Consider the following 20,976-nt stretch of genomic DNA (forward strand, 5'->3'; position numbering starts at 1 on the left):
TTGTGTGCCTCTTCCACCAGACCTTATGGTCCATGAGAGCAGGATCATTAGTTTTTTCTGTATTCTATGCCAAGTGTCTACTATAATACTAGTTATAGGATGGGTGTTCAAGAATAATATTTTGGTTAAAAAAATGGTAAGAATTAGATTCCTAATTAGTGGTTTGAAAGAACTGGTAGAAATGCGATAGTTCTTTGTCCATACCTTACACATTTTCAGAGAAAATCTATTTCTCCAAGTGGCTTAAAGCGAGGTAACCGGGCAGATAAAACCATTGAACAGGATGTTTTTCAACACGACAGGATTTAGACATGGATGAAACAGGCAGTCAGCGGGAAAGATATTTACAAATTCTACAACTGGGATTCAGTGGTTAACAGGAAAGTTTTGCAGAACTGAAAGATGGTGATAATTTGATTCTCAGGGATAAGAAGTTCCAAATGACTTCCTAAGGATACAAAAATTAAAAAGAAACCAAGAACTATCTTGTCAGGAGGAGCACAATCAGAGCGCTGTTGGAGATAAGATGAAAGCAAAGATATTAACAACACAGAGAGAAAGCAGCACATTTGGAATTTTATATTAAGAATGTTAATTTGACCAGTATCTGACTACAAGCTGGTCCTTGCCCACATTTGCTTCACAAGTGGTTCTCAAAGAAACAACCTGAGTAGTGAATACTGACTAAAGCATTAGTCCTCCCCATTTCCGGGTGCCTTTTCTTCTAGACCTCAGTCCTGGACTATCGCCATCACATGTTATGTTTTGTAATGGTTTTGGTATTTAATAATAAAAAGGTATATATAAAATATAAAACCAATTGAAAATTTACCATTATGGAAACTATACTTAGAATGGACTGTTACAATGCAATTAAATTTGTTTATGAAGACTGTTAACAGCATGGGCGAAATTCTTATACTATTTTTAAGTGAAAAAGCAGAACACGGAATTGTTTTTAGAGTAAGAGTATATTTTATAAGAGAATTTAGAGATGAAAGAGAAATTTAGATAATAAGCAAATTTAAAAGAAAAGAAAACCAGGAAACCTCACTTCAAGTCTATTAGGATGGCCATCATCAGAAAGACAAGAGGTAACAAGTGTTGGCGAGGATGTGGACAAGAGGGAACCTTCGTGCGCTGCTGGTGGGAATGGAATTGGTGGAGCTACTGTGGAAAGCAGCAGGCAGGGTTCTCAAAAAATTAAAAATAGATCTACCATATGATCCAGAAATTCCACTTCTGGGAATATTACCAAAAGAAACAAAAACACTAACTTGAGAAGATATCTGCACCCCCATGTTCACGGCAGCATTATTTACAACAGCCGAGACAGGGAAACAAACTGAGTGTCCACTGATAGATGGGTATGTGGTATGTATACACACACACACAGAGGAATATAGTTCCACCATAAAAGAGGAAATCCTACCAGTGGTGACAACCTGGATGAACTCTGAAGGCATTACGCCGAGTGAAATGAGTCAGAGAGAGAAAAACAAATCATGTATGATCTCACTTACACGTGGAATCTAATTTTAAAAACACACACACATTGGGGCACCTGGGTGGCTCAGTCGTTAAGTGTCTGCCTTCAGCTCAGGGAGTGATCCCAGGATCCTGGGATTGAGCCCTGCATCGGGCTCCCTGCTCCGTGGGGAGCCTGCTTCTTCCTCTCCCACTCCCCCTGCCTGTGTTCCCTCTCTCACTGTCTCTCTCTGTCAAATAAATAAATAAAATCTTAAAAAAAAAAAAAAAAAAAACCACAGACACACACCAAACCCACAGAACAGAGATGAGATTTTTGGTCACCAGAGATGGGGGATCGGAGAAGGAATTGGAGGCAGGCTGTCAAAGTGCACAGACTGGCAGAAGATAAGTAAGTACAGGGATGTGAGACAGCATGAGGACCACAGTTAACACTGCTCTGTGATACAGAGAGACAGTTGTTGGGAGAAGTTTTCTCTTTTTACCATATTTATATGAGATGATGATTGTTTACTAAAACTTACCATGGTCATCATTTCACAATAAACGCAAACCAGACCACCATGCTGTACGCCTCAAACTCATACAGTGACACATGTCAATTATTTCTCAGTAAAAATGGAAAAAAATTACCAGCGCGACAGAATTATATGTGAAGACCGATGCAAACAGAATGTGACTCTCGGTAAATGGTGGGTAAAGAAGGTGGTAACAGTAGTAATTGCAGTAGCAGTAACAAAACGGAGAGTAAGAGAGTATGCAATCATGACCTGAGACAATTTTAGAAGGAAAGAAACAAAATGTTGGCATCAGTTGTCTTTGATGAAAGAATTATAGGGGGTGCCTGGGTTGCTCAGTCAGTGAAGTGTCCGACTCTTGGTTTCAGCTCAGGTTGTGACCTCATGGGTCATGAGATCAAGGCCTGTGTCAGACTCTGTGCTCAGCAGGGAGTCTGCTTGAGCTTCTCTCTTCCTCTGCCCCTCCCCCTGCTTGCATGTGTGCTCTCTCTCTCTCCCTCTTAAAATAAATAAATAAATAGAACTATTTTTTTTTCTTTCTACTTTTCTCAGTTAACAAAATTTTCTAGAATGGGCATGCTCTTTTATATTGAAAAATCTTTCATGTTAAAGGTAGTTTATAAAAAGCAACTTCTATGAGGAGAAATAAAAAATAATCTCATTGAATTTAATTCTCATTTAAATGATGACATTTAATACGGATAAGCTATTAGTGGCGCATTCAATATTATTCTTTTCAATAGATTCTTGTTCGTATGGTCTGTGTTTAAATACTAATGGGAGGAATTTTCGCCTAATAAAGAGACAGCCAGTCATTAGGAACTTCAGAATAGACTGTTTTAAAAGCAAGACTTTTACTTCAGTCTGACAGGGCTTCTTAGCTGTTTGTTTGTTTAATTTCAGCTTGCCAAAACTCCTTCTCCTGAGGCAAAGAGCTGTTTCTCTTGAGTCTTCCAACAGGAGATGCAAAACTCCGCCCCATCTATGATTTTCATGAGATTTCCTTTCTTAATTCTCTTCACCATCTCTGACCTCAAGAATGTCAGTAGCACCTTCAAAGGAACTGAGATCTCTCGTTCCAGGATTGTGCTTCCAAACAGCAGGACTTCCTTGATCTTCAGGAACTTAATTTTAATCAAAATAGCATAAATACCCTCTTGACTAAAAACTCTCTGTTTTCTTTGCATTGAAGAGCGAGGGCATCAACAGGTTCATATTTTCTAATATAATAGAGCCCGGATGCAATCAATGACAGAATCCCCAACTGGGTTAGCTACAGATGGTATCTTATCCTTTGGGAAATATTAATGGTGCTCCATTAAAAATCTAAGCCCTAGAAATGCCACCAGCTTAGAAGTAAAGCCCTCTTTCAAAAAAAATAATAATAATAATTCGCTCAGTCCAAGGCTGACTGAAGAAAGCCACTTTCTCTCTTCTCCTAAACAGGACTACTAACTTGTTTCATGAAGACATCCGAAAAGGTGAAAAACAATGCAGTCTAACACAATCTCTTAGAATCATCCAGACTTTCCAAATGCTTACGATGAAGTCAGTGGGGAAGAGGAATTTCAGGAGGTGCTTCCTTCTCACGTGTCTTTTTAAACGGAGGACACTCAGTCTCCAGTCTCTAAAGAAACACAGGGGAGGTGTTCATCTATGCGTCTGTGTCACCTTCAAACTGAGAAATATACAACCTACGTCTTCCCGTTTATCCCTTCGCAGGAGTATTGCGCAATAACACTTTCACCTTTGAAACATCACAAATAATCCCATCACGTGCCCCTGTGCAGCGCAACTCGAAGATGTTCCGGGCGGTGAGGAATACTGAACGCCTTGCCTCTTCCTGGAATTTTCCCTTAAGCCCTTTCTCACGAAGAGCTTGGGACGTGAGGTCAACTCTCATCAGTCTCCACCTGCTCCCCCCCTATAGACGATAATCAATCAGAGCCTTCCCTTCACAATCCTGTGAATCCTTTTCTCCCCCTGAGGAAACAGTCGAAGACGCTCACTGTCACTAAAATATGATGGCGCACGTGAGACCTGTGAGCTGTGTTATCAGTGTGGGAGCTGGGGAAAGCTGCTATCACAGGTTTCAGAAGGTGACTATCTCCTCGCGGAGTACATATTTTAACAACACGCTGCATGAATGCGACAGCCCGACCCCGGGGGCAGTAAGCAGCAACTACAAAGATCTTGATTTTCGATCCTTCCTGTCTGCTTCTGTGTATAAACAATCTTTACAAAAATTTTTTTTGTCCATGCTCCAAATGTGCAGCTTTCAAAATACGAACACCATAAAAGGAACTGGGTTACTTTGAGCTAGCCCTATTGATTTGTCATCATCAAGTTGTCAGGCTCTGAAATACTGGCTATATATAATGGTGTGCTGGCAAACTGACTCTCCAGGAGGGGGGAAAAAACACCCTGGTTGGTAGCATTTGCCAATTTCTATGGTATAAATACTCCCACCATAGCCAATTTCAAGCTACTAATGTAAAGTCAACCTGCTTGCAAAATTCCTGAAAATTTAACAAGCAGTTCCTATATGAGCCAGTAAGAGTTGGCTCCAGCACATCGCTGGAGATTATTTTTCTAACACCCTAAGAATTTAATGTGTCTTAATTTATAAGTGCTGAAACCAACATGACAATCCTTTCCTTCTTTAAAAAACTCTATTAGGTGGTATAATATCCCCAGAAAATTTTATGCCAGGATTTCCAGCCACGGGTCTTCCAAACTTTCCAGTTTGAGAAAATGAAATGGGAAGTCCACTTCCCCTTTTACTTACTGCAGAGAAAGTCCCTGAATAGACACAAAGAATATTTGATAGAAACTGTCTTTCTACACAATCTTAGGTAAAAATGGGCAATTCTGGGGCGCCTGGGTAGCGCAGTCGTTAAGCGTCTGCCTTCGGCTCAGGGCGTGATCCCGGCGTTCCGGGATCGAGTCCCACATTGGACTCCTCTGCTGGGAGCCTGCTTCTTCCTCTCCCACTCCCCTGCTGTGTTCCCTCTCTCGCTGGCTGTGTCTCTGTCACGTAAATAAATAAAATCTTTAAAAAAAAAAAAAAGGGCAATTCTAGGGAACTGTAGGGAAATGTACACCCACCTCTCGAACAAGGAAACCAGCAGTATTCATTATCAATAAACAGAGCCTCAGTTTTCACAGCATTAACCAAAGGATATTGTACATTGCATTTACGGTAGAGTAGCCCAAAAACTGCTATAGAGCACTAGCCTTATTTCAAAGAGCGGGAAAGGTTGTTTCAGGCTTGGTGGGGGAGGGGTTGTCCATGAAGGCTTTTCTAAACTAAGGACTACATGACAATAGGAACCAACCATGCAAAGATTGTGGAGAAGAGCATTCCAAGTCAAAGAAAAAACACACACAAAGGGGCAGAGGTTGGAATGAGCTTGATCTGTCCAGAGACTCGAAAGGAGACCTCTGTGGCTGAAGGACAGAGTGAACAAGAAGCAAGGGGCCAGGGGAATGAGATGGCAGGTGGGCAGGAGGCGGGTCTCACAGATCCTTGAAGCCTGGGACAGTGCTTCAGTGCTTCAGGAAGGCAATGAAGGAGTAGAAGAGGTGTGGTTGACAGGTGACGAATCAGACATAAAAAATAAATAACACAAATGTACTTTAAAATATTACTGAGTTCACGGAGGTTTTCTGCCATGTATTTCATTGATTAATGGGTGCTAAAGCTGTAACTCATTACTATGTTAATAGGGAGAACCCGGTCTCATAAATCCTACATTTTCTTAGACTTTGAATCACTGACTCTCAGGCAACTTTCACATATTAGGAAAGGATGAGGTCTCTTCTCCAATTTCAGGCTATCTTCAGAGGCCTAGAATTTTCTCTCCATTGACAGCCTCTCTCCCCTGCCAAACACACATCAGGCAATAGCAAATACAGCCAGGCGGCCATGCCCAAACATGTGAGAATTAGTATCTGGTCTCTTCCTTTGGCAAAGACTTCCACACACTTAAAAATTAGTCAAAGCTACTAAATGATTACTAAGAGTGAAAATCAGCCAAAGCAGTTGAAAAATGTCATATAAAACTTCTGCAATCAGCTTCTTGGCTACAAAAGCAAAAATAAGACTCACAATCTCGTTAGCTCTCAGGGGTCAGTTTTAGGCTCATGTGTCAGGAGAAGCAGTATTTTAAATGCAGTTTCAAAGCCACCCTGACCTTGAGTATAGTCTCTGCAGGTGGCAACTCAGAAGTCCAAACACACATGGACAGTTTACTCAGATAAAGTCATCGCAAGGCCCCTTAACAGCTGCTAATGTTGGGAGTCCTTGCGACAGGGTAACTCCATGCCCCTGCTGGGAAATATTCGGGGAGTCACCGGTAAGCAAGAGAAACTCTTGGAGTCCTCTCGCTGCCCCAACGGTTACAATTCTGTCCAAACCGTAGGTCCTATTTCTCGTCTGACGGCTTGGCTCTCCTGAATGAGCTCTGTAGGCAGAAGCTGGCCGAGAGCAAAGAAATATCAATCAGCCCCCATTGCTGAAAGGTGACATTTAATCCTGCAAAGCTACTGACCAATTGAGAGATTTCCTCAAAACTGAAGATCAGCTTTCAACAAGTTTCAGACCGCATTTTCACATCAACCAGCTCTGCTGTGGCTCTCCAGATCTTGCAGCAAAAATGGTCACAAAGAGATCAGAACGATTTGCAGCACTGAGACCGAAACTCAGCATGTGGTACGAAACACGGGAGTAGCTGGGCCAAAATATATGGTAGCAACATAGTTCTGATGACTCTTTTCTCTATTAATCTTTCGTCTATTACACGCATTGCAAATCTTTTGTCTACTACATGCATTGCAAATAATTTCCAGTTGCCTTTTCCCTTCTAACATTTACCCTCTGGTTCTGAAATAGAGGCGTATTTAAATGAAATCGAGATGCTATAAATCTAAAGAAAAAACAATGGTTGGGGCAAGAAGATGGTTAACCCATAAAGTCTATGTGCTCAAATATCACATAAGCCTTCTCCTTTTTAACTAATACTCTGTGCTCAAACTAACTAGGAACAATATAAAGTAGCTCTTGAAATCACTGCTTCGATGTTAACCAGATGGAGAAGACTTGTACTAATTAAAGAAAAAGGAAATTATTGTTCTTTGTACGTGTTCACCAACTTCCAAAAAGTCAATGTGAAAGCCTTCCATTCAACTATTCTAGTCATTCAGCGCTCTACAGATGCATTTTACACCTACTTCACACTAGGGAGGCTAACTTAAAATAGAACAGTCTCCAAAAGAGCCCAGATCAAACTCCCATCCTCTGAACATCTCTTTCGTATCATGGAAGTAGAAATATGTGGTTTCACAGAAGCACCGTCAAGTGCTTTCCATGCGAATGAGTAAGACCATCCATGTTACATTACAGAATGTAAGAACCATGTGGCCTGGTCTGTTCACTGTGGATTCACTCTATTTTTAAAGTTCAGATCTCTGGGGCGCCTGGGTGGCACAGCGGTTAAGCATCTGCCTTCGGCTCAGGACGTGATCCGGCGTTCTGGGATCGAGCCCCACATCAGGCTCCTCCGCTATGAGCCTGCTTCTTCCTCTCCCACTCCCCCTGCTTGTGTTCCCTCTCTCGCTGGCTGTCTCTGTCTCTGTCAAATAAATAAATAAAATCTTTAAAAAAAAATAAAGTTCAGATCTCTAAACAGCAAAAGAGAATGATGATTAGGAAGAAAACATCGGACCTATATTTACATGTCCAACTGCAACTCAACATTTTGAAGTGATTGTTTCTCTCTCAAAACACTCACACAATTGAGATCACGTAGACTGTAGTCGTTTCCAACAAGGTCAAGCTGATCACGTCATGAACACCCATGAAGTTCCTCATCACCCAGGGTGACCCTACCTCTAGGGCATAGATCGGGCGCCACAATGTTCTGTCCAGCTCTTGAAAACCCAGTCGTTGTTGTGTGTATATACACTGCCATTTCAATGACTTCAGTGGCTTGATTTTAAAACTTGGTCATCAAAGAAATCATTTTAGAAAATTTTCCTACTGTTCAGGTACTTCTCAGATTTAACCTCTGGGATGAATTGCCTTACATTTTAAATTACCTTCCATTTGTTTGAGCAGCAGGAAAATAACATGTTTCTCTATCAACCGCCCACCCCCAAAACGTGTGTATTTTCTCTTGGCTGAAAATTATAACTTAGGTCATTCATTATTTCCTCTGGTGATGCTTCCAGGAAATTCGGGCCAAATTTAGGCTTGTTACAGAGACCCCGCAGGTCTTCCGAAGCAGATGATCTATTGTGATAAACGTGGACCCATTTCAACTCCAAACACCTTAGTTTGCATTAGGGCTTTAATACATTAGATGCTTTGAGTCAGCCTGGAGGGAGATGACATATATACTGAGAAACTCTTTTTTTAAATTTAAAAACCAGACAATCACGCTCCTGGTTGTAAAAGCTCAGTGGTTTCCAAGATTCTTAACCAAGGTGAAAAAAAAAAATCAATTGAGATCATAGTGGTAGTTATACTACGACTACAACCATTCATCACATGGTTAACCCGTGTTCCTCAGCGAGAAGCCTTAGCTCACGGAAATCTCACAAGGACTTGCTGAGTTTGCCGTGGGGGAAGTGAAGTTCGGAGCAGCCATATAACCAGTCCAATGTCCTACAACTGCTACATCACAGGTGAGAGTCAGGATATAAAGATAAACCCATTTCACTTCTCAGCCTCACTCTGCTAAATTATCTGACTTACAAGCCTGCAATACAAAATTGTATTGATAATTTGAATAAATTATCCCAATTATAAAATCCAAAAGCAAACATTCTTTCTCACTTATTTGTACTTCTGCAAAAGTAAGAATGCTACGCTTGGATAATATTACCTTTTATCTGCAGAGAGCAATGCATGCTTTCAAAACAATTCCCCATCTAACGTTTCATTCTATTATTGCCACAAACGTGTGCGGTAGGTAGAACAGATGTTACCATTATCCCTATGTGACAGATAAGAATACAAGGGCACAAAAGGGTTAGATGCCTGCCAAGTCCGTGGCAGAGATTAAAGTAGGACTCGGGTCTACTGACTTCCGCCCGAAATAAACACGTTTCCAACCTCCTTCATTACACAGACATTCATATTCTCTCAGACTCTCTCTCTCTCTCTCTGTCTTTGTTTTTCTCTGTATCTCTCTCTCTCTCGCTCTGTCTCTCTTTCTCAGACCTTCAGCCACTGGGCAAAGACTCCATAAACCCACTGTACCAGTAACAGCAGGGAACTGTGGTCATTTGACAATAATTCTATCGTATAAGAAAATTCTGTGATGGTTCATTCAGGGAGATTCCCTCTCCGACCTAATTCATTCTCCACATGAGAGAAGTCTGAACATATCTTGTGGCTCTCACGGGGAGATAACTGTGAATACAGAAACATCTCTTGAATTCAGCAACGGAATTCAACTCATTTTGACTCCAGTGTGTTCACACTTGTCCTCTCATTGGCCTTGAGGACATCCCCCTTTCCCTCTCCTTCCTTTCCTAAAAGCTTGCCTCAGATGGACTTTGTATACAAATATGGAGGGGAAATAATTTGTACAAAAGTTTACTGTCAGTTTGGGTGACTGTCTGTATTTGAATCCAAAATAAAAAGAGACCTCCTGTTAATGCTTATAAGATAGAAATAGAATATTCCAAGAAAAATGCAAAATGTCCCGATTTTGCAATTAGTGTAATTAGTGACCAATAATACAGACATATTTCAGAGAAGTCTGAATATAACATAGTAAACATTAAAAGCTTTCCATATAAGTATTTTTACGGTAGAAATCTGATGTGTTGAATTTATAAACCCAACAAAAACTGTTAATATCAAGGTTTTTGCACTCTAATTTAATATGTTCGCTATCCTAAATTTTTGCCAAAGAAGCCAATGCAGAGAGGAAAGGAGGAAGGGAAGGAGGGAGATAAATGTGATTTTGTCACTTGAATCCACTATCTATTTATCCCCTTGTACCTCACTGTCCTTTAAAAGTTTATCCCTTTCAGTGGCAAATAGTGAATATTTATTATATTTCCAATGCAACAAGTCTAGGTTCAAATTCTGCCGCTGCAGGTAAATATGGATAATAGTGATGGATGGGCTTAAAACACAGCCATAATTATCCACAAAATGTTTGCAAAAGTGACCTAGAGTAGCTGTTGACATGAGCCACAGTATTTATGGAACGAAGTCATACCTACAAATCTGAAAACCATTCCCCAAAATGTGTCCCTTGTGAAATAAGGTCACAATCATCAGTGAGCGAAGGACAAGAAGAAACATGGAAGCCATAAAGAAATTTAGGCAGGCCATGAAGCCAAGGAGGTTGAGTATAATAAATAAACAGAGCAGACAGACCAAGTGCACTGGAATTGCAAACGATATGTTTGTAGGTACCTTATCTAAAACTGTCTGAATGATTCCAGCCAGTCAAAGGGGGGGACTTCAGGGCTTTGCCAGGCCAAGGTTCCAGAAGTCCGAAACAGGCCATAGAAGGGAGGAGAGTTGGCTGCTGAGATCATGGAGTACTGAGTTAAAGCGAGGTCTAGAGACACCTAGAGAAAGGAATTCATCCAAAGGGCAGAACTGAGCCTGAGACACTGACTCTCGAGACTGAGGCAGTTAGATGGAGAACAGGGACTCAGGGGGCAGACATGAGGTAGGGCTGGTACAATACTCCTGGGGCAGTGGTTGCCAAGATTTCAAGGGACTCCTTTATGGAGTGGTTGGGTTGTGATACCCACAGGTGGAAACAGTCCACTAACGACGCAGGGACAGCTAGACAAACACTCGGCACACAGCCCCTCCCAGTTTCTACTTTTTTGTCAGTCTCCGCAATGAGCAGAAGATGAACTGGCCAGAGGGAGGTGAAGTGGGGGAGAATCCATGAGGACACAAACTTTCTTCATGGGCTGAGTCCAGGTACAAGGAGGGCTGCCAAGAAGAAAGTCCTTGGAGTATTTTTATTTGAGGGGTTTTGGACATGTTGTCTCACCTTATCCCCCTGATAAAAACTTCCAGAAACAAATCAATCATGCAACTTAGCAAAATGATTGATGTAACATTTCATTTCCATCCCACAGCCCTTCTTCAAGACTTCAGGTTTATCAGTTAGTCTTATAAGGTAGTCTGCAGGTACCTGTCCCTAAGATCCATCCATCCATCCATCCACCCACCCACCAAGCATGTCTTGAGTGCCTCATATATGGCACTGGGGGCACAGGGATGAGTGAAATAGAGTCCTTGTCTTCTCAGAGCTACAATTCTAGTAGGAGAGGAAACATGACACAGAGGTCAACAAACAAACAATATTGTTAAAACAGAGCAAGTGTTTGGAAGGTTACAAAATGAATGCTGAATGAAAACTCAACAGGAAGGCCTCTTTCGGTTCTGAAATAAGGACCTCTCTAAAAATGTAATACTTTGGGATGCCTGGGTGGCACAGCGGTTAAGCGTCCCTTCGGCTCAGGGCATGATCCTGGCGTTATGGGATCGAGCCCCACATCAGGCTCCTCTGCTATGAGCCTGCTTCTTCCTCTCCCACTCCCCCTGCTTGTGTTCCCTCTCTCGCTGGCTGTCTCTATCTCTGTCAAATAAATAAATAAAATCTTTTTAAAAAATTTAAAAAAATAAAATAAATAAAAATAAAAATGTAATACTTAGGCTAAGATTTAAGGATAAGATGAAGCCCCCATAGGAGGAGGGCGGTCATGGCAGGAGGAACAGAATGTTTTCAGGCTCAGATCTGGAGAAGGGGGTTAGAGCCTTTTGATCAAAAGAACGGATGGCTGGAGGTGAATCTGGGCACATAAGTGGGGCTGGTTTAGATGGGGCCTTGAAGACTGTGAGAAAGAACTGGATTCTTGGTGAAATGAAAAGCAACTAACAGAGTGAAACAAGGATAGTGAGTGACACGGTCTGATTTATATTTTTAAGAGATCACTTAGGATCGCTGTGAATGAACTGAGACAATTGCAAGTAGGAGAGAGGAAGGAAAGCTCAGGAAAATGCTCCTGCAGTATTTTCAAGCAAGACATAGTGAAGGCTGAGGTTAGGAAGGGGACAGCAGAGACGGGCAGAAGCATGAATAACGAAGTATATTTTGCAAGTAAAAGCTATGGGACTTACTGCAGGTCCAATGAGGGGAAAGGTAGTATTTTGTTAACATACTACCCCAAGCACTGTACAGACTCAGAGCAATCCCTATTAAAACGCCAAGAGCATTTTTCACAGAACTAGAACAAATGATAACTAACATTTATATGGAACCATAAAAGATCCCAAAGAGCTGAAGCAATCTTAAGAAATTAGAACAAAGCTGGAGGTGTCACAATCCCAGATTTCAAGATATACTACAAACATGTAGTAATCAAAACAATAGGGGACTGGCACAAAAATAGACACCTAGATCAACAGAGCAAAACAGAGTCCATAAGTAAACACACACTTATATGTTCCCAAAGGAGGCAAGAATATACAATGGGGAAAAGACCGTCTTTTCAACAAATGGTGTTGGGAAAACTGGACAGCTACCTGCAAAAGAATGAAACCGGACCGCTTTCTCACACCATACACAAAAATAAACTCTAAACGGATTAAAGACTAAATGTGAGACCTGAAACCATAAAACTCCTAGAAGAAAGCATAGGCAATAATCTCTTTGACATTGGCCATAGAAACATTGTTATAGCTATGACTCCTGAGGTGAGGGAAACTAAAGCAAAAATAAACTATTAGGATGACATCAAAATAAAAAGCTTCTGCACAGCAAAGGAAACCGTCAACAAAATGAAAAGGCAACTCCTGAATGGAAGATATTTGCAAATGTCATATGATTTGATATAACCTGCCAAAGGGTTAGTAACCAAAATATATAAAGAACTTCTACAGCTCAACACCAAATAATAATAGTGATAATAAAAATCCAATTAAAATGGACAGATGACCTGAGCAGACATTTTTCTAAAGAAGACATCCAGATGGCCAAGAGATACATGAAAAGATGCTCAGCATCACGCATCATCAGGGAAACGCCGATCGAAACAATGAGATATCACCTCATACCTCTGAGAATGACTAGAATCAAAAAGACAAGAAATAACGAGTGTTGGCCAGGATGTGGAAAAAAGCAAACCCTCCCCTCGTGCACTGGTGCAGTATGGCGTTTCCTCAAAAAAATTAAAAATAGGACTACCCTATGATCCAGTCATTCAACTATTGGGTATTTACCCACAGAAAACAAAACCACTAAGTTGAAAAGATACATGCACCCCTCTGTTTATTGTAGCATTATTTACAGTGGCCAAGATATGAAAGCAGCCCAAGTGTCCAGAAACTGATGAATGGATAAAAGAGATGTGGTGTGTACACACACACACACACACACACACACACACACAATGGAATATTACTCAGTCATAAAAAGGATGAGATCTTGCTATTTGTGACAACATGGATGGACCTAGAGGGTATTATACTAAGTGACATAAGTCAGACAGAGAAAGATAAATACCATAAAAACAAAACAGAGAAACAAAAACAAAGGGCAGAAACAACCCATAAATACAGAAAAGAACTGTATGATGATTGCCAAAGGGAAGAGGTTGAGGGGATGGCCAAAATGGGGGAAGGGGAATGGGAGATACAGGCTTTAGTTACGGAATGAACAAGTCACAGGGCTGAAAGGCACAGCCCAGGGAATACAGTCAATAATACTGTGGTAGCATTGTATGGTGACAGATGGTAGTAACAGCTGTGGGGAGCACAGCATTAAAAAAAAGAAGTTACAGAGAACCCAACCAGCCTGGGACTGGGGTCCAGGGAGAGGAGCTCACAAAGATAATGGAAAAATACCAGAAATAGGCAAGTATAGGTCAGGGAAGGGAAGGGAAGGAAGCATTTCAAAGAAAAGGAATGGCTAACTTTTCCTTCTGATTCTTACCGAAGGCACATTTTCCAATATGATTAGTTTTAAATCACTGGTCTTTGTAGCTTTGACATGATTTAATTATTCGTTATAAATGAATATTATGCTTTAGACTAGTAACAATAGGCACTGCTCTCCACTGTGCTAATTTTTTTAAATTACTTAAAAATACTTTTACCATGGCTTTATACCTGAGATTACTTTAAACACAGGGTACCACGGCAACTGAAACTGCCTGGAAACAGAATTACTTGAAAGAAAACCAGTAAGACTTATTACTATCGCTGTTCTCCTCCACATTTGAAAACACACTCACAACACACAGACACCATATATTCTAAGCAGACACATGTTAAAGTCTGCAAAGTTCATGGTGGTAAGGGCACCCAGAGAGAAGGTCACCTCATCTGTTTTAAAAGAAATCATAAATACTTGAAGAGCCTGGGTTCCTCCTCCATTATCAGAGCAAAACAGAAATCAGCATGAACTAAATCAAACTTCGACGGCTGTTGTTGGAGTGAGAAGGATCCCTCAGTGTGCAGGGAATACACTTGTTAGCAGCTTGACAGGATGATCCCTACAAGAACCTTGGTTTACAGATTTGATTCTCATACCAAGTTACTGCAGACCAAGAGCCCTTATGCAGAAAGGCAGCCAACAGAGAAGAGGAAAGTGACTCAATATTAATCACACGTTGACTCATTCGACATCGTAGAAGCCTCATTACCCTCCCCTTCATTTATTTCCTGGGCTCAGAATTGTATTGTGAATGACACCATTCAGAGAAATGACTGCACCATGAGGATCATTAAGATTTCTGTACTGAATATAGTATTTAGGAGTTTTGGACGTCAGTAAAGCAAAGCTTGTGCTTGTAGGTAATAAAATGAAGATCTCATTTAGCTTTTGACTCTTGGAATTTTACTACCACGTTTCCTCTTTATCTCTTACATTCATGGAGAATTTCAGCCATCAAACCCAGCTTCTTAGCAACCTTAAATTCTTTTGAAAACATGGTGGAGGATAAATATATAAGTAGTAAACACACACTTTCTAAAAAGATTTTATTTATTTATTTATTTATCGGGGGAGGGGCACAAGCAGGGGGAGCGGCAGGCAGAGGGAGAAGCAGGCTCCCTGCTGAGCAAGGAGCCCGATGTGGGACTCGATCCCAGGACCCTGAGACCATGACCTGAGCCAAAGGGAGTTGCTTAACCGACTGAGCCATCCAGGCGTCCCATAAGTACACACTTTTAATTATAATTGTATTTATTATTTCTTTATTTCTTTATTTCTTTATTTCTTTATTTATTGAGGGAGAGAGCCTACACACATGAGCAGAGATGGGTCTGAGGCGGAGGGAGAGGGAGAGAATCTCAAGCTGACTCCCTGCAGAGTGTGGAGCCCGATCTTCCAGTGATCATGACTGAGCTGAAATCAAGAGTCAGACACTTAACCGACTGAGTCACCCAGGCGCCCCTAATTATAATTTTTAATTTCAGCCTACTTTTTTTGGAAACGATGACATGCCAAGCTACCTGTCTCTCCACGTTCAGCTTATGCCCACTTGGGATTCTGCTGAAATACCAAGGACCAGATGGTCCATTGCTGACTTGTATAAAATTTGGGCAAATAGCTTTCTTACCCTCTCGAAACACCCCCAATCAGCTTCCATAGTGCACTGTGGGAACCCCCAAAATGTTACCTCCTTTCCAAAGTGAAAAGTCCTGAAAGTAACTTTCAACTTCTCATGGTGCCATGTCATACCTCCTGCAAAATCCAATTCCATTTATTCTCACAGCATTTAACCACCAACCTTTTCTTGCATGATTTCTTTAACTAAGCCTTAGCTCAGCCTTTGGTTATCTGCCACTTAACCTGGTACGACCTTTTCTCCCCATCTAATACCAGACGGTCTTCAAAGACGTTACTCCAGCTTGCTGTTCTCAACTGGTCACTCAGATTGTCATAACATAAATCTATCATAAACCAAACCCCTGCCTCTCTAACTCCAACCTCGAATCCCCTCTGGGATTTGTGATGATTGCTTCCCAATTCACTGGGTTCACCTAAATTTGTTGTATTCTATTTACCTGTTGCCCCCTTCTTTTTTTCCAGAAAAAAATTATTTGGTATGCCCTACCTTATAGCAGTATCAATCAGGTTTCTATTAGGTCCTAACTCTGTTTTTTTCGGTTTTTTTTTTCTTTTTAAGATTTTATTTACTTGAAGGAGAGAGAGCATACAAATGGGGGGAGGAGAGACAGAAGGAGATGCAGACTCCCGGCTGAGCAGGGAGCCCGATGCAGGGCTCGATCCCAGGACCCCAGGATCATGACCTGAGGCCAAAGGCAGATGCTCAACCGACTGAGCCACCCAGGTGCCCTAGTCTGTCGTTCTTTAAGTCACTATATAGAGTGTTCTCGTCTAAGATTATCAGCATATTTCCATGTTCCAATTCTTCTCCACCCACACTGGGGGCTGAAAGGGGTGAAGTCAGCTGGAGAAATGTTTTTAGATACCCAGGACCCACCTCCAAAATCTGATTTCAGGTGTCTGGGTGTTGGTGTGTGTACTGTCATAGACATGTCATAGCGTGGGAAATATATTTAAATCACAGGGGCACATGTAAAAGTAGCTTGGGTTTTGTCCAACCTCAACGTTTATGCATAGTTTACTGGTTTTTCTCCCCAGCTTTTCAGTTCCTGTTCACTTTAATCGATAAAATACAGCATGATTCACGTATTGTCTGTCCAAAATCACATCCTGGAGGACATAAACAATGTGGCAGAAAATACCATGCTTTCTCTTGAAGTGGAGTCTGAAAAACTATAAACATTAAGCCCTAAAACTTAAAGAATGGCACAAATGGAGAGCCATGAGAAAACTCTCAGTTACGTCTTTGCAGGAAGGCAGAGCAGAGACAGAAGTCACCGGGACATTTATTCTTCAAAATACTCTTTCCTTTGCCTGTATGAAATCAACCTGGTAATTTTTGCTCTCCCTCCTATCTCTCTCTCTCTGCTCCTCCCTCCCATCCCTCCCTCCCTCTGTCTCTCTCTGCTCTTCCCTCCCAGCCTCCCTGCGGCTCCTCCTTCTTGTTAACCTACTTAACATTTATAGCTCCCAGGGCTCCATGCTAAGCCTATTTTCTCTTTTAATTTACCTTACTCTTCTTGGATAATCTTGTTGAAATTACTACTCTATGCCAGTGACTTCAAAATGTACATCTCACACCTGACTTCTTTCTAGAGCACCAGCTGGAAGGCTTCTTGCCCACATAAGTACCTCAAATACGCATGGTCACAACTGAATGCATCTTCCTTTCCAACAAATCTGCTTCTCCTCTAGAACTCCTAGCCTTGACTACTGGCATCACCACCTGCCCAGGTGCTCAAAACAGGAGTCTGGAAGTCATCCTTGAACTTCTCACCTCCCTCACACCCCCTGCCCGTGGCCACCTCTCCTACTTTCCTAGAATCTCACTGCTTCCAGGCATCTCCAGGCCACTACTAGTTGAAGGTGCCTTCATCTCTCCATTCGACTTTGGCATTGATTTGGAGACTTCTTGATCCCCAAATCGGTCCCCTGCATCCATACTTCAGTCTGTCCTACACACTGCAGTGATCTCTTAAAAACAAAACAAAACAAATATCTGCACGTGAAAGGTGTGAAATCCAAATCCGGTTTGTACCTGAGTTAATAACATTCTACCAATGTCAGTGTCCTGATTTTTACGCTACACTACGGTTATATAACATACTATGATCATTGGGAAAATGGAGTGAACGGTACGCGAACATCCTCTATCCTTTCCTCGCAAATTCCTATGGGTCTGAAACTATTTCAAAATAAAAAGTTACGGGGAGAAAACCCAACTCTGCTTATATTCTCTGCTTTCTGCCCCACCCCTTCTTAAAGCCCTTAGATAGCTTCCCCGTAAGTAAGACCGACATCCCTACATTGGCTTTCAAACCCACTCAAATTCTGGTCTACCTCATGCTCCATTTTCCTTTTTGGACTCCTACTACAATCATACTAGTCTTCTTTTCATTACTTGAAAAGGACACTCTCTCTTGCCATTAAGAATTACACATAAGCCATTCCCTCTGCTTGGAACAGTTTCCCTAAATCCTTATTGGGCTTATTATCTGCCTTGTTCTTCAGATCTCTGCCAACTGTCCCTTCATCCAGAAAGTTCCCCAGGCAGTCTCTACTGATCCAGCCCATCAAACTAGATGAACCCACTCTCTTTCGGGACCTGGCAGCACCCTTGACTCCTCCTTTGATAAAATTCATCATGCCTGAAATGACTTGCTCAATATCTCCCCTCATTCCAGTCATCCATAAACACAACATGGTCAAAGAATTAAGGATTCTGGTGAGAAAGGGTTTGTTGAGTAGTTGAATTAAAGAATTTTTTTTTAAATTGCTGCTAAAACCCAAATTCTTCATCAACTTCCTCACTCCCCAAAGGAGTCTCTGGACTGTAAATCCATTGGTGTATTGAGTGATCGTCTACTATTCTATAATTAGCAATACTTTTATGAAGGATCTTATGAACCAAGATTTGGGGGTGGTAGTAGACCAAATATTAAGGCTCTGGGGGAAGTGGTATGTCATTCCAGGTGCTCAATAACATCACAGAGGAGTTCAGAGACTATGATGTCATAAATATCTAATAAAGAAAAGGAATTAAAATATATATTTTTGTTCTAGAAATAGCTCTATAGGAAGTCTACGGATTCACATTTAATTAAGCATATGACCAAGGAGGATCTACAAAAGGCTGACATTCACTGTTCTTTTCTGCACTGGTACCTGCCTGTGTGCTCACCTAGCCACACCCCCAGTGCAGCTTACAGGGACGCCGAGCGCTTGCTACCTCTATAAAGCACCTGCAGGGCTACTGTATGAATGAGTGTGCAATGAATACTATGTAATTTCAAGAACCAGAGGATTTCCAAGAACAAGAAATCATCACTCAGAGATTCAAGCCCTGGTTTTAAAAATGAGGAACCTGATAAGATCGGAGTTAACGGCTGCCGCAGACAGGCTCAGAACAGAAGTAACCTGGAATCCCAGTGACAAAACTCGACCCCATGTGCACACAGACTATAGAATTTTCAAGAAGTGCATCCATTTGCAAATATTTCCATCTGCCCTGTTTAACCCTTGGCTCCTGTATACTGAAGTTTTTAAAGGTACAAATGATTGGTAAACCAAGAAGCAATGAGAATGCCATTCAGATTTCTGATAATGGCAGATGTAAGAACCAATCGAGGAACATTAAAATTCTGAATTTGGTTCTGAGATCTTCAAGACTTTTTAAGACTTTGAGTTCTTAAGTTTTGTCTTCTGATGTGTTCACTTTAAATTGGATTCCAAATGAGGGAATGGGGAGATAAAAGTCACAGAACGCTTTATGTCAAGATCCGGGAAGGAATGCTTGAGGAAGAGAAGAGTGAGGACACTGTCGGTGGTGTTTGGTTCAAGTTAATTCTCTAACACTGTGCTGTCTCTCTCATTGACACCTGTCTTATTTATCTATTGAATAGTATTTTTTCCGCAAAAGGCATACAATCCATAGCCTATCTACCCATTTACGTGGCAGATTTTTTTAGTTTGTGAATTATTCTTCATCATAATTCACATGAGTGAGATTTAATATCCTCCTTTGACATTAAAATCATGTGTAAAAGCTTGTAGAGGTAACTAAAGAAAGAACTAAGCCATCTTTCTTTCATATCAGCTGTGTTCTAATGCCTGAGTATTAGAAGTCCAAACCCCACGTCCAGGCTTATGTGAAGGTGCACGACGGCCAGTGAGATAGTAGTTCACGTGCCCGGAACAGATAAGGCAGAATCAAAGGCACTTATCACGAAAAGGCAGGGGCAGTGGACCAAGGGCGGGAAGAGGTAGGGTGCCTGACTATGCAAGCGTGGAGCAGTCCCGGTGTTCCCAAAGCCCCTGGGCGCACCCAGCCGCCCCGCTGCTACGCGGGGCTGGAAGCCACGGTGCAAACAGGACTAGGATTTCCAGGAGCAGAAGGTGTTTTTCCCACCTCCATGCACATCCCTTCAGACAACTAAGAACATCTGTACTCCAGCCCCACGCCCGTGGACCTCTCTTGGGAAAAGGTTTACACATACAAAAGACAGATACTGAGGGTACGTCTATCTAAACAGCTACTCTTCTGGGCAGGTTAAAATGCACACACTGAGGCCCCAACCCAGGGACCGGGAGTCAGGAGATCTGGGCTGGGACACAGTCATTTGCTTTCTTAACAAGTGCCTTCAATTACATGCACGCAGACGTCCACAAAGCACCTTGACGAAACACTCTTCTAGACTGCCTACGTCTGTCTCTGGAGAAAATCAGACCAGCAGAGTTCTGTCTCTTGCAGAATGATTCTAACTTCCCAAAAGAAATGTCTTCAGAAAACTACATTTTGATACTAAACCTTGAGCTTTTTGTGAAGTGTTGACACAAGAAACAGCCCTACGATGACATTTGTGACATGTAAGATCTTGACTGTTACATCTTTTGAAGTCTCTTACTAATCTTACTAAATAGGTGTCTTTTATTATAAATTGACGTAACATTTTTACTTGAAAGTAAATGCGATATAAAAACGTGTGTGTAGATATAAAAACGTGTGTGTACGTGCACGTGTGTGTGTGTGTGTGTGTGTGTGTGTGTGTGTGTGTGATTCTGCCAACTGACTCTGAAAACCAGGAATCTCTTCCCCTTAGAGCAAGTAGTCTCAGGCAGACAGCAGAGAACTAGCTATCTGGTCCTATCAGACCCAAGCCCTTGGGGAACCAAAGTGGAAACACAGAGAAATGATGGACACTCTGCCTTTGATTTTAGAAGGGTCTAATTCTAATATCCCTCTAGGCAAGGGAGCTACAGCTCAATTTTTTTTAAACTTCAAACCTACACATGAAGTTTACAGGGAATTTTGATTTTTGTTTATTTCTTGGGCTAAATGTGTGTGTGTG

General features: G+C 41.6%; 1 protein-coding gene across 2 annotated transcripts in view; it reads right to left on the reverse strand.

Moving 5' to 3' along the window:
- PRKG1 (protein kinase cGMP-dependent 1) overlaps positions 1-20,976 on the reverse strand; it is a 1,185,335-nt gene that overhangs the window by 1,032,367 nt on the left and 131,992 nt on the right. The gene's annotated exons all lie outside the window — the stretch shown is intronic.

Source organism: Ursus americanus, chromosome 6, assembly GCF_024610735.1.
Source record: "Ursus americanus isolate L20-20 chromosome 6, mUrsAme1.1.p, whole genome shotgun sequence".
Taxonomy (NCBI): domain Eukaryota; kingdom Metazoa; phylum Chordata; class Mammalia; order Carnivora; family Ursidae; genus Ursus; species Ursus americanus.